This window comes from Ambystoma mexicanum, chromosome 4q, assembly GCF_040938575.1.
Source record: "Ambystoma mexicanum isolate Mex_15411 chromosome 4q, UKY_AmexF1_1, whole genome shotgun sequence".
NCBI lineage: Eukaryota > Metazoa > Chordata > Amphibia > Caudata > Ambystomatidae > Ambystoma > Ambystoma mexicanum.
Window position 1 is genome coordinate 11,090,932 of NC_090928.1, and position 12,002 is coordinate 11,102,933.

The following is a 12,002-nucleotide window of genomic DNA, read 5'->3' on the forward strand; positions in this document are numbered from 1 at the left end:
ATCCAACTCCTTCCCATTCCAACATGAGACCCTTCCTATAGCATGAGAAGGGATGTCCAACTCCTTCCCAATCCAATCCTGAGACCCTTCCGATAGCAGAGATGTGATATCTCAATGCTTATACCAAACCTGAGACCCTTCCTTTAGCATGAGATTTGATATCCAAATCCTTCACATTCCAATCCTGAGACCCTTCCTATAGCATGAGATGTGATATCTCAATGCTTCTAATACCAAACCTGAGATGCTTCCTATAACATGAGATGTGATATCCAACTCCTTCCCATTCCAAACCTGAGACCCTTCCGATAGCATGAGATGTGATATCTCAATGCTTCTAAAACCAAACATGAGAACCATCCTATAACATGAGATGTGAAATCCCAATCCTTCCCTTCCCAAACCTGAGACACTTCCTATAGCTTGAGATGTGATATCAAACTCCTTCCCATTCCAATCCTGAAATAGCTTGAGATGTGATATCCAACTCCTTCCCATTCCAATCCTGGACCCTTATTATACCATGAGATGTGATATCTCAAGGCTTCTAATACCAAACCTGAGACCCTTCCTATGGCATGAGATGTGATATCCAACTCCTTGCAATTCAAATCCTGAGACCCTCCCTATAACAAGAGATGTCATATCCAACTCCTTCCCATTCCAAACCTGAGACCCTTCCTTTAGCATGAGATGTGATATCCAAATCCTTCACATTCCAATCCAGAGACCAATCCTATAGCATGAGATGTGATATCTCAATGCTTCTAATACCAAACCTGAGACCCTTCCGATAGCATGAGATGTGATATCTCAATGCTTCAAAAACCAAACATGAGAACCATCCTATAACATGAGATGTGAAATCCAAATCCTTCCCTTCCCAAACCTGAGACTCTTCCTATAGCATGAGATGTGATATCTCAATGCTTCTACCAAACCTGAAACCCTTCCTATAGCATAAGATGTGATATACAACTCCTTCCCATTCCAATCCTGAGACACTTCCTATAGCATGAGATGTGATATCACAATGCTTCTAATACCAAACCTGAGACCCATTCTATAACATGAGATGTGATATCCAAATCCTTCCCCTTCCAAACCTGAGACCCTTCCTTTAGCATGAGATGTGATATCCAGCTCCTCCCATTCCAATCCTGAGACCCTTCCGATAGCATGAGATGTGATATCTCAATGCTTCTAATATCAAAACTGAGACCCTCCCTATAGCATGAGATGTGATATCTAAGTCCTTCCCATTCCAATCCTGAGACCCTTCCGATAGCAGAGATGTGATATCTCAATGCTTATACCAAACCTGAGACCCTTCCTATGGCATGAGATGTGATATCCAACTCCTTGCCATTCAAATCCTGAGACCCTCCCTATAACAAGAGATGTCATATCCAACTCCTTCCCATTCCAAACCTGAGACCCTTCCTTTAGCATGAGATGTGATATCCAAATCCTTCACATTCCAACCCCTAGACCAATCCTATAGCATGAGATGTGATATCTCAATGCTTCTAATACCAAACCTGAGACCCTTCCGATAGCATGAGATGTAATATCTCAATGCTTCAAAAACCAAACATGAGAACCATCCTATAACATGAGATGTGAAATCCAAATCCTTCCCTTCCCAAACCTGAGACTCTTCCTATAGCATGAGGTGTGATATCTCAATGCTTCTAATATCAAACTTGAGACCCTCCCTATAGCATGAGATGTGATATCCAAGTCCTTCCCATTCCAATCCTGAGACACTTCCTATAGCATGAGATGTGATATCTCAATGCTTCTAATACCAAACCTGAGACTCTTCCTATAACATGAGATGGGATATCCAACTCCTTCCCATTCCAATCCTGAGACTCTTCTGATAGTAGAGATGTGATATCTCAATGCTTATACCAAACCTGAGACCCTTCCTACGCATGAGATGTGATATACAACTCCTTCCCATTCCAATCCTGAGACCCTTCCTATAGCATGAGATGTGATATCTCAATGCTTATACCAAACCTGAGACCCTTCCTATAACATGAGATGTGATATCCAACTCCTTCCATTCCAATCCTGAGACCCTTCCTATAGCATGAGATTTGATATCTCAATGCTTATACCAAACCTGAGACTCTTCCTATAGCATGAGATGTGATATCCAAGTCTTTCCCATTCCAATCCTTAGACCCTTCCTACAGCATGCAATATGATATCTCAATGATTCTAATAACAATCCTGAGACCCGTCCTATAACATGAGATGGGATATCCAATTCCTTCCCATTCCAATCCTGAGACACTTCCGATAGCAGAGATGTGATATCTCAATGCTTATACCAAACCTGAGACCCTTCCTATAACATGAGATCGGATATCCAACTCCTTCCCGTTCCAAACCTGAGACCCTTCCTTTAGCATGAGATGTAATATCCAGCTCCTTCCCATTCCAATCCTGAGACACTTCCGATAGCATGAGATGTGATATCTCAATGCTTCTAATATCAAAACTGAAACCCTCCCTATAGCATGATATGTGATATCTAAGTCCTTCCCATTCCAATCCTGAGACCCTTCCTATAGCATGAGATGTGATATCTCAATGCTTCTACCAAACCTGAGACCCTTCCTTTTGCATGAGATGTGATATCCAACTCCTTCCCATTCCAACCTGAGACCCTTCCTATAGCATGAGAGGGGATATCCAACTCCGTCCCAATCCGATCCTGAGACCGTTCCGATAGCAGAGATGTGATATCTCAATGCTTATACCAAACCTGAGACCCTTCCTATGGCATGAGATGTGATATCCAACTCCTTGCCATTCAAATCCTGAGACCCTCCCTATAACAAGAGATGTCATATCCAACTCCTTCCCATTCCAAACCTGAGACCCTTCCTTTAGCATGAGATGTGATATCCAAATCCTTCACATTCCAATCCGGAGACCCTTCCTATAACATGAGATGTGATATCCAACTCCTTCCCAATCCAATCCTGAGACCCTTCCGATAGCAGAGATGTGATATCTCAATGCTTATACCAAACCTGAGACCCTTCCTATGGCATGAGATGTGATATCCAACTCCTTGCCATTCAAATCCTGAGACCCTCCCTATAACAAGAGATGTCATATCCAACTCCTTCCCATTCCAAACCTGAGACCCTTCCTTTAGCATGCGATGTGATATCCAAATCCTTCACATTCCAATCCAGAGACCAATCCTATAGCATGAGATGTGATATCTCAATGCTTCTAATACCAAACCTGAGACCCTTCCGATAGCATGAGATGTGATATCTCAATGCTTCAAAAACCAAACATGAGAACCATCCTATAACATGAGATGTGAAATCCAAATCCTTCCCTTCCCAAACCTGAGACTCTTCCTATAGCATGAGATGTGATATCTCAATGCTTCTACCAAACCTGAAACCCTTCCTATAGGATGAGATGTGATATCCAACTCCTTCCCATTCCAATCCTGAGACACTTCCTATAGCATGAGATGTGATATCACAATGCTTCTAATACCAAACCTGAAACCCATCCTATAACATGAGATGTGATATCCAAATCCTTCCCCTTCCAAACCTGAGACCCTTCCTTTAGCATGAGATGTGATATCCAGCTCCTCCCATTTCAATCCTGAGACCCTTCCGATAGCATGAGATGTGATATCTCAATGCTTCTAATATCAAAACTGAGACCCTCCCTATAGCATGAGATGTGATATCTAAGTCCTTCCCATTCCAATCCTGAGACCCTTCCGATAGCAGAGATGTGATATCTCAATGCTTATACCAAACCTGAGACCCTTCCTATGGCATGAGATGTGATATCCAACTCCTTGCCATTCAAATCCTGAGACCAGCCCTATAACAAGAGATGTCATATCCAACTCCTTCCCATTCCAAACCTGAGACCCTTCCTTTAGCATGAGATGTGATATCCAAATCCTTCACATTCCAATCCGGAGACCAATCCTATAGCATGAGATGTGATATCTCAATGCTTCTAATACCAAACCTGAGACCCTTCCGATAGCATGAGATGTGATATCTCAATGCTTCAAAAACCAAACATGAGAACCATCCTATAACATGAGATGTGAAATCCAAATCCTTCCCTTCCCAAACCTGAGACTCTTCCTATAGCATGAGATGTGATATCTCAATGCTTCTAATATCAAACTTGAGACCCTCCCTATAGCATAAGATGTGATATCCAAGTCCTTCCCATTCCAATCCTGAGACACTTCCTATAGCATGAGATGTGATATCTCAATGCTTCTAATACCAAACCTGAGACTCTTCCTATAACATGAGATGGGATATCCAACTCCTTCCCATTCCAATCCTGAGACTCTTCTGATAGCAGAGATGTGATATCTCAATGCTTATACCAAACCTGAGACCCTTCCTACGGCATGAGATGTCATATACAACTCCTTCCCATTCCAATCCTGAGACCCTTCCTATAGCATGAGATGTGATATCTCAATGCTTATACCAAACCTGAGACCCTTCCTATAGCATGAGATGTGATATCCAACTCCTTCCCATTCCAATCCTGAGACCCTTCCTATAGCATGAGATTTGATGTCTCAATGCTTCTAATACCAAACCTGAGATCCTTCCTATAACATGAGATGTGATATCCAACTCCTTCCATTCCAATCCCGAGACCCTTCCTATAGCATGAGATTTGATATCTCAATGCGTATACCAAACCTGAGACCCTTCCTATAGCATGAGATGTGATATCCAAGTCTTTCCCATTCCAATCCTTAGACCCTTCCTACAGCATGCAAAATGATATCTCAATGATTCTAATAACAATCCTGAGACCCGTCCTATAACATGAGATGGGATATCCAATTCCTTCCCATTCCAATCCTGAGACACTTCCGATAGCAGAGATGTGATATCTCAATGCTTATACCAAACCTGAGACCCTTCCTATAACATGAGATCGGATATCCAACTCCTTCCCGTTCCAAACCTGAGACCCTTCCTTTAGCATGAGATGTAATATCCAGCTCCTTCCCATTCCAATCCTGAGACACTTCCGATAGCATGAGATGTGATATCTCAATGCTTCTAATATCAAAACTGAAACCCTCCCTATAGCATGATATGTGATATCTAAGTCCTTCCCATTCCAATCCTAAGACCCTTCCTATAGCATGAGATGTGATATCTCAATGCTTCTACCAAACCTGAGACCCTTCCTTTAGCATGAGATGTGATATCCAACTCCTTCCCATTCCAACCTGAGACCCTTCCTATAGCATGAGAAGGGATATCCAACTCCTTCCCAATCCAATCCTGAGACCCTTCCGATAGCAGAGATGTGATATCTCAATGCTTATACCAAACCTGAGACCCTTCCTATGGCATGAGATGTGATATCCAACTCCTTGCCATTCAAATCCTGAGACCCTCCCTATAACAAGAGATGTCATATCCAACTCCTTCCCATTCCAAACCTGAGACCCTTCCTTTAGCATGAGATGTGATATCCAAATCCTTCACATTCCAATCCGGAGACCCTTCCTATAACATGAGATGTGATATCCAACTCCTTCCCAATCCAATCCTGAGACCCTTGCAGAGATGTGATATCTCAATGCTTATACCAAACCTGAGACCCTTCCTATGGCATGAGATGTGATATCCAACTCCTTGCCATTCAAATCCTGAGACCCTCCCTATAACAAGAGATGTCATATCCAACTCCTTCCCATTCCAAACCTGAGACCCTTCCTTTAGCATGAGATGTGATATCCAAATCCTTCACATTCCAATCCGGAGACCAATCCTATAGCATGAGATGTGATATCTCAATGCTTCTAATACCAAACCTGAGACCTTTCCGATAGCATGAGATGTGATATCTCAATGCTTCAAAAACCAAACATGAGAACCATCCTATAACATGAGATGTGAAATCCAAATCCTTCCCTTCCCAAACCTGAGACTCTTCCTATAGCATGAGATGTGATATCTCAATGCTTCTACCAAACCTGAAACCCTTCCTATAGCATGAGATGTGATATCCAACTCCTTCCCATTCCAATCCTGAGACACTTCCTATAGCATGAGATGTGATATCCAACTCCTTCCCATTCCAATCCTGAGACCCTTCCGATAGCATGAGATGTGATATCTCAATGCTTCTAATATCAAAACTGAGACCCTCCCTATAGCATGAGATGTGATATCTAAGTCCTTCCCATTCCAATCCTGAGACCCTTCCGATAGCAGAGATGTGATATCTCAATGCTTATACCAAACCTGAGACCCTTCCTATGGCATGAGATGTGATATCCAACTCCTTGCCATTCAAATCCTGAGACCCTCCCTATAACAAGAGATGTCATATCCAACTCCTTCCCATTCCAAACCTGAGACCCTTCCTTTAGCAAGAGATGTGATATCCAAATCCTTCACATTCCAATCCGGAGACCAATCCTATAGCATGAGATGTGATATCTCAATGCTTCTAATACCAAACCTGAGACCCTTCCGATAGCATGAGATGTGATATCTCAATGCTTATACCAAACCTGAGACCCTTCCTATAACATGAGATCGGATATCCAACTCCTTCCCGTTCCAAACCTGAGACCCTTCCTTTAGCAGGAGATGTAATATCCAGCTCCTTCCCATTCCAATCCTGAGACACTTCCGATAGCATGAGATGTGATATCTCAATGCTTCTACCAAACCTGAGACCCTTCCTTTAGCATGAGATGTGATATCCAACTCCTTCCCATTCCAACCTGAGACCCTTCCTATAGCATGAGAAGGGATATCCAACTCCTTCCCAATCCAATCCTGAGACCCTTCCGATAGCAGAGATGTGATATCTCAATGCTTATACCAAACCTGAGACCCTTCCTATGGCATGAGATGTGATATCCAACTCCTTGCCATTCAAATCCTGAGACCCTCCCTATAACAAGAGATGTCATATCCAACTCCTTCCCATTCCAAACCTGAGACCCTTCCTTTAGCATGAGATGTGATATCCAAATCCTTCACATTCCAATCCGGAGACCCTTCCTATAACATGAGATGTGATATCCAACTCCTTCCCAATCCAATCCTGAGACCCTTCCGATAGCAGAGATGTGATATCTCAATGCTTATACCAAACCTGAGACCCTTCCTATGGCATGAGATGTGATATCCAACTCCTTGCCATTCAAATCCTGAGACCCTCCCTATAACAAGAGATGTCATATCCAACTCCTTCCCATTCCAAACCTGAGACCCTTCCTTTAGCATGAGATGTGATATCCAAATCCTTCACATTCCAATCCGGAGACCAATCCTATAGCATGAGATGTGATATCTCAATGCTTCTAATACCAAACCTGAGACCCTTCCGATAGCATGAGATGTGATATCTCAATGCTTCAAAAACCAAACATGAGAACCGTCCTATAACATGAGATGTGAAATCCAAATCCTTCCCTTCCCAAACCTGAGACTCTTCCTATAGCATGAGATGTGATATCTCAATGCTTCTAATATCAAACTTGAGAACCTCCCTATAGCATGAGATGTGATATCCAAGTCCTTCCCATTCCAATCCTGAGACACTTCCTATAGCATGAGATGTGATATCTCAATGCTTCTAATACCAAACCTGAGACTCTTCCTATAACATGAGATGGGATATCCAACTCCTTCCCATTCCAATCCTGAGACTCTTCTGATAGCAGAGATGTGATATCTCAATGCTTATACCAAACCTGAGACCCTTCCTACGGCATGAGATGTCATATACAACTCCTTCCCATTCCAATCCTGAGACCCTTCCTATAGCATGAGATGTGATATCTCAACGCTTATACCAAACCTGAGACCCTTCCTATAGCATGAGATGTGATATCAAACTCCTTCCCATTCCAATCCTGAGACCCTTCCTATAGCATGAGATGTGATGTCTCAATGCTTCTAATACCAAACCTGAGATCCTTCCTATAACATGAGATGTGATATCCAACTCCTTCCATTCCAATCCTGAGACCCTTCCTATAGCATGAGATGTGATATCTCAATGCTTATACCAAACCTGAGACCCTTCCTATAACATGAGATCGGATATCCAACTCCTTCCCGTTCCAAACCTGAGACCCTTCCTTTAGCATGAGATGTAATATCCAGATCCTTCCCATTCCAATCCTGAGACCCTCCCTATAGCATGAGATGTGATATCTAACTCCTTCCCATTCCAATCGAGACCCTTCCTATAACATGAGATGTGATATCTCTATGCTTCTAATACCAAACCTGAGCCCCTTCTCGTAGTATATGTGATATCCAACTCCTTCCCATTCCAAACTTGTGACCCTTCCTGTAGCATGAAATGTGATTTTCACCCCTTCCAATACCAAACCCGAGACCATTCCCACAGCCTGAGATTTGAAATCTCATTTCTTCCAATACCAAACCCGAGACCCTTCCGATAGGATGAGATTTACTATCTCACTCCTTAAAATACCAAACTCGAGTCCCTTCCTAAAGGATGCGATTCTAATACCAAACCTGAGACCCTCCCTATAACAAGAGATGTCATATCCAACTCCTTCCCATTCCAATCATGAGACTCTTCCTATAGCATGACATGTGATATCGAACTTCCCATTCCAATCCTGAGACTCAGACCTCCCCGTCTAACCTTCTCACCACTCCTAGCTCCCGGATGGATCATGCACTCCTGCTGTCTCCTCTCTCCCTTCTTCTGCTTCCTTTCCTCTCTCCTTCCTCATCTGCCCTAGGTCAGGCTCCTTCTACACCTCCGCAGGAATTACTGATTTGTACCCCTCCCCACTCTCAACTCTCACTCAGTTTCAAAAACTCATCTGACATCTGCCATTTCCTGGAAGAACCCGACCATGATGTTCTTGGTCTAACCGAGACATGGTTGACGGCCAGCGCTGTCTCGAGCTTTGACACTTTCCTCCCTGATGACAAGTTCCTCTCCATGCCCAGATCCAACCGTTCTTGAGGGGGGAGCATCCTTGATTCCTGTAGTAAATTGCTTTCCTTTGCAGGCCGACTCCTCTCACGAATGCCTTGTCTGCATGCATTCTCTCTTTCCTGGCCATTCTCTCACCGTGGCTATTTGCCTACCCCCTTCCTCTCTCAGTGCATGGACTTCTCCATCCTAGCCTCCTACCACTCAACTCCGCCTACTTGGAGAATTCAACATGAACCTGTATGCTTCCTGACCTGGACTTTTACGAGATCTGCAACTGTACATGTCACTGGCCCTACACACTGCAGGGAATACTCAGGATTTTCTGATCTCAGACCTCCCCCTCTGTTACCCTCTCAACAATCCTCTCCCGTGGTGATCAAGTTCTCATCGCCAAAGAAGGCTACCTACCAGCTGTTCCTCCTCAGTGGAGTTCTCCCTTTCTGTCCCTGCTCCCTGCACCGTTTCGCGTTGCAAACAATCGCTTCCCAGCTCTCTGGTTTAGACGCGTGTTCCCTGCCTTCTCTCCTCTTCCCGCTGCCTTCAAATCAACAAATGAGCTTCAAAAGATACACGGTGCTCAGAATGCTTTATAACACCCATTATTCATCATATAGCCGTAACCCGCTAGACGTATTGAAATGTGCTGTAAACTAGCAAAACCAGCTAGAAAATGTACTTTCCTCGCGTTTTTGTAAATGCGAATTCTGATGGGTTCCCATGTATGTACTGTGTCCGTGCGTTTGTTGTCGAATCCTGAAGTTTTTAACCACTGTTCTCCCATACAAGGGGGGTCCAACATCTACTGCTGTTCACAGGTTCACAGGCTGAATGTATACGGTTGAAATCTTCAAGGCATTATCAGCTTTCCTGACTGTTTTGGAACGTGTATTTGCCATCTATTAATACAGTTGCCTTTTGGTCATCCTCCCTTTTAGTTTACAGGCTGCACTCCCCTGGTGATCACATTCTCCTCTCCAGAGCAGGGTAACTACCAGCTGCTCCTCCTCAGAGGCGTTCCTCCTTTCTGTTCCTGCTCCCTGCACCGTGTTGCATGTACTCGCTTCCAAGCTCTCTGGTTTAGATGCGTGTTCCCTGCCTTCTCTCCTCTTCCTACAGCCTTCCAATGAGCTCCACAAGGCACAGTGTTCAGAATTCTTTATAACCCCATTATTCAACATATAGCTGTAACCCGCTAGACGTATTAAAACGTGCTAAAACCAGCAAAAATAGCTAGAAAATGTACTTCCCTCGCGTTTTGGTAAATGCAGGGTACACGCGTCTAAACCAGAGAGCAGGGAAGCGATCATTTCAGCAGTATAAATTCAGCCTGTGAACAACACATTTTGATCCTCCCTTTTATGGGAGAAGAGTGGTTCAAAAGAACAGGATTCGACTGAACAAACGCACGAACAGAGTACAAAATGGGAATCCACCAGAATTCGCATTTACCAAAACGCGGGGAAAGTACATTTTCTAGCTGTGTTTGCTAGTTTTTAGCACGTTTCAATACGTCTAGCGTGTTACGGCTATATGTTGAATAATGGGTGTTATAAAGCATTCTGAACACTATCTTGTGGAGCTCCTTGGAAGGCTTTAGGAAGAGCAGAGAAGGCAGGGAACACGCATCTAAACCAGAGAGGTGGGAAGCGAGTACATGCAACGCGAAACGGTGCAGGGAGCAGGGACAGAAAGAAGGAACGCCTCTGAGGAGGAGCAGCTGGTAGTTAGCCTGCTCTGGAGAGGAGAATGTGATCACCAGGGGAGTGCAGCCTGTAAACTAAAAGGGACGATGACCACAAGGCGACTGCATTAACAGATGGCAAATACACGTTCCAAAACAGTCAGGAAAGCTGATAATGCCTTGAAGATTTCAGCCGTATACATTCAGCCTGTGAACAGCAGTAGATGTTGACCCCCCCCTTAGTATGGGAGAACAGTGGTTAAAAACTTCAGGATTCGACAACAAACGCACGGACACAGTACATACAACATGGGAACCCACCAGAATTCGCATTTACAAAAACGGAAGGGAAGTACATTTTCTAGCTATTTTTGCTAGTTTTTAGCACGTTTCAATACGTCTAGCGGGTTACAGCTATATGTTGAATAATGGGGTTATGAAGCATTCTGAACACTATCTTGTGGAGCTCATTGGAAGGCTGTAGGAAGAGGAGAGAAGGCAGGGAACACGCATCTAAACCAGAGAGGTGGGAAGCGAGTACATGCAACGCGAAACGGTGCAGGGAGCAGGGACAGAAAGAAGGAACGCCTCTGAGGAGGAGCAGCTGGTAGTTAGCCTGCTCTGGAGAAGAGAATGTGATCACCAGGGGAGTGCAGCCTGTAAACTAAAAGGGACGATGACCACGAGGCGACTGCATTAACAGATGGCAAATACACGTTCCAAAACAGTCAGGAAAGCTGATAATGCCTTGAAGATTTCAGCCGTATACATTCAGCCTGTGAACAGCAGTAGATGTTGAACCCCCCTTGTATGGGAGAACAGTGGTTAAAAACTTCAGGATTCGACAACAAACGCACGGACACAGTACATACATGGGAACCCATCAGAATTCGCATTTACAAAAACGCGAGGAAAGTACATTTTCTAGCTGGTTTTGCTAGTTTACAGCACATTTCAATACGTCTAGTGGGTTACGGCTATATGATGAATAATGGGTGTTATAAAGCATTCTGAGCAATGTGTATCTTTTGAAGCTCATTTGTTGATTTGAAGGCAGCGGGAAGAGCAGAGAAGGCAGGGAACACGCGTCGAAACCAGAGAGCTGGGAAGCGAGTACTTGCAACGCGAAACGGTGCAGGGAGCAGGGACAGAAAGGGAGAACTCCACTGAGGAGGAACAGCTGGCAGTTAGCCTTCTTTGGAGATGAGAACTTGATCACCACGGGAGAGGATTGTTGAGAGGGTTACAGAGGGGGAGGTCTGAGATCTGAAAATCCTGAGTATTCCCTGCAGTGTGTAGGGCCAGATACATGAAGAGT